Source organism: Alosa alosa, chromosome 17, assembly GCF_017589495.1.
Source record: "Alosa alosa isolate M-15738 ecotype Scorff River chromosome 17, AALO_Geno_1.1, whole genome shotgun sequence".
In the NCBI taxonomy this organism is placed as follows: Eukaryota; Metazoa; Chordata; class Actinopteri; order Clupeiformes; family Clupeidae; genus Alosa; species Alosa alosa.
In genome coordinates, this window is record NC_063205.1 from 22,086,781 (window position 1) to 22,090,290 (window position 3,510).

The window sequence follows — 3,510 nt, forward strand, 5'->3', positions numbered from 1 at the left end:
ACAGCACAGCAAAATGGCCTGGACCAAGGTAAGGTGCACTACAAGCTGAGCAAACAAGGTGACCACAGCAAACACTTAGGAGTGAGGAGCCCTGCTTAAGATTATTACCTTCTGGGGATTAATGTAGTACTTAAAGCTTAGGTCTGAGGGCATCACAGCTACTATAAGAGTCTGCTAAATGTTCACAGTGTAAGTGTACTAAGTACAGAGTTATAGCAAATCTAATTCAACCTATACAACGAGTCATAGAACCCTATGGCTCAGGAGTACCAGTTTCCAGTATGGATGCGCTAAGTCAATGGGTAAACCCGTTAGTAAATCTATGAACTAATACCGCCGGGAGCATATAGACCCTATGCCCCGGAGTAACAGTCTCCGTGATGGAAATACCGCGGTGAATGCACTAAGCAGCCGTCAGTAACTCTATGAACTAATACAGCCGGAAGCATAGACTCTATGCCCCAGAGTAACGGCCTCCCGTATACTTATGGTAGTATGGTACTTATCTATGATTTCAAGGTTTAGTTTCAACATTGGCCCGTTGCAAGGGATTGCGCTGTAGCCTAACATAGGCCTTCAAACACCAGTATGGACAAAATCAGTGTGGCACTCAGTAAAAGAAACAAACAGAACGAAAATAAACCAAGACAAAACAGTGGCTATTATCACTACCAACACAGTCGTTCCTAAAACAGATACAACCATAGTTAGTAAACTACAACCATGCGCTATGAATGCAGTAGGTGTAAACTTCAAATGTTTGTACCTGCTCCGTCATTGGCAACGCTGTTGACATAAACTCCCGAACCCTTGCGTAAAGCAGTCCAACCTCTGTGTGGATGCAGCTCACACTGTAACAGTTGTTAAAAAGTAGCAGTTGTTACGACTGAACTGATGTTAGTTAGTGCACTTAGAACAAAACGGGAGGTCATACCTAATAATGGACACAGCAAGGGTACGGAACCTCCAGTGTTCGTTTGGCATATCCCTTGTCCATCAACGTTACTATGCGCCCAGTCTAAAAGCATTTGTTAGGATTAAAACACTTGACTACCACAGCTACAATACATTTCTATGTCTGCTCAAACATAAATAGCATACCTGTGTGAAAGCTCTAAACCCCCACAGTAGTCGTCCTAAACGAGATGCTATGCTTCGTTGCTGAACTGAGGACAAGTATTCTACCAGCGACGACTCGGCAAAAGCACAGGTGCTGCCTTATGTTAATGAATAACAAACGAGATCAAATGATACTTTGCCACGGACACGAGACTTTATTCGTCCCGTCAATCACTCTGTCAAAGTAAAAGCCCCCTCCCCAAATCAACAACAGCTCCTGCTGCAGGCTACAATAGCATTCAGTGATTTGCATTGATCTAGGCTAGTTTGGCTATTTAAAGCTACTTTATTGGCAAAACACAACACAATGTAAATGAACTATAACAAAAAATAAAGGACTTAATCACACAAAGTAGGCCTACTATTTTACTGACTATAAAAATAATAATTATGTAGGAAGTTTAGAACCCAGAATTGACCTGCACACTACAAAAGTGCAACCGAATTAAACACAAATTACTAAATACACTTGGAGGAGGTATGAGTCCTTTCTTTTCCAGATATCTTAGGATTTCGCCGTAGTATCGTTTCAGTATCGAGCATCGTGATATTTATGGCAGGTATCGTATCGAAGTCATAATTTTGGTATCGTGACAACACTAGTCTCTTATGTGCTATGACCTACAACTCCACTTCAATGAACAGAGCTGGTGATCTGTTCACATGCTAAGTGCATGCATGATGCCTGTGCAAACTCACCGTCGAGAAACGGTGTCAATTCCAGTGGATAGTGTAACCTATCTATGGGCCGTTAAAAGGCCATTAAACGTGTGAAATGGCATGTTGTATGGATAACTGATATGGTAATGTTGTATGGATAATGAATAAGGATGCTAGCACTAATGTTAAATGGATATGGATGCTAACACTAACGTTAACTGACTTAGCAAAATCAGTTTCTAACATTTCAGTAGAGGTGTGTTTCATGAAACCTAACAAGCTATTCAACATCACCTGATAACTAGAAAGCAATAGAAAAAATCGAAGTAACTTACATTTCGAAGTTCAAACGTCACAAAGTCTTCAAGTGAGTAGGCCTGAGAAGATGCCGTTGTGCATTCAGCACCCCTTCATATCTCTATGGGAAACCCTGTGTGTGTGAATGATTTGGCGCCACAGCTTGGTTACTACAAATTTCACGTTCAGTTTACTCACAAATGCATGTTTAGTTACACTTGTGAGTCAAACTTTTGGTTTAACCCTTTAGGCGCCAGAGTTTTTTTTTTCGAAACGTTCGATTTTGACATCTTCATTTCAAAAGGCTATATCTTAAAAGTGATAAGAGATAGAGACTTTCTGTAAATTAGAGAAATATTAAGGATGACCCAAAGTTTATGTAGGGATTAAATGTTTATATCTAATTTGCATATTATGACATCATATGGTGGCGGCCATCTTGGATTATAGAATTTTCATGAAAAGTCGCATGTTTGAATGATAAAATGCACCACTTCTTTCTCCCCAAAATGTCCCTCACCTTCTGTATGCTATATTGCACAATACTGAATGCTCAGGTAAATACTAAGTAGTAAACAAACTATGTAAATCATTACTAATAAATGGCAGAAACAAACCAAATGCATGTAGCGGTAGGCACCTTTTGCTGTAGAGATTTTCAATTTACTACATACAGTAGGCACTCTGATTCCATGTATGGGGCACATATATATTATTCAGATGACACACAAACACAAGTAGACAAGACCTGTTTAGTTCAAAAGCTCACTTGCCACGGCAAGGCACAGATCAGGAGTGAGATGACGAGACAAGACAAGAGACAATGTTAGTATTTGTTTTCTTTTTTTTGTTGATGTTTTTTGTTGTTTTTTTCTTAGCTGACAAAGACACACACATCACAAGGACATGAACACACAAAAAAGAACACATATATGTCCTAAATGGTCAGGGAAATAGATAATCAACAGTGTAAATCATTACTAATAAATGGCTGACAATTTATAATGACTATCCATATCCATATCCTATCCATACAGGGCCGGCATTCCCATCATCTTGTGATAGACTATGCATGGCCTAATGGCTCTCCTGCCCCGTGTCACCACCTCTGCTCCTGTTGCAGCAGCATGGCCAGATCTGCCCCCGTGCGCTCGGCCGAAAGTGAAGAGAATTTTGCGCAGCTTGGACTAGGCCTACTGTCATTGTCATTGCGACTCCCCACACTGCCTCTACGTTCCCCCCTAACTGTCCTATGAGCACTTCGACCTCGTCTAACATACCCAGTGGCATTAGACAAAGGCTCCACCACGTTACTGTCGCCGCGACTGCGGAGAGGCACATGTTCAAAAGACAGAAACTAGCGCTATGGACATTAGGCTACCTCCAGCCTCGTTCGCCACACCACTAACACCCTGCTAACTTCCCGATGAACAC

At 41.2% G+C, this 3,510-nt stretch overlaps 1 long non-coding RNA gene across 1 annotated transcript; it reads right to left on the bottom strand.

The window, feature by feature from the left end:
• Positions 1-442: 442 nt before the first annotated feature.
• LOC125310902 lies at positions 443-1,229 on the bottom strand. The gene is made up of 3 exons (XR_007196382.1): positions 1,102-1,229; positions 935-1,018; positions 443-851 (listed from the first exon to the last, which is right to left on the bottom strand). It is a non-coding gene; the product is annotated as an uncharacterized LOC125310902 (long non-coding RNA).
• Between the last annotated feature and the right edge of the window lie 2,281 nt (positions 1,230-3,510).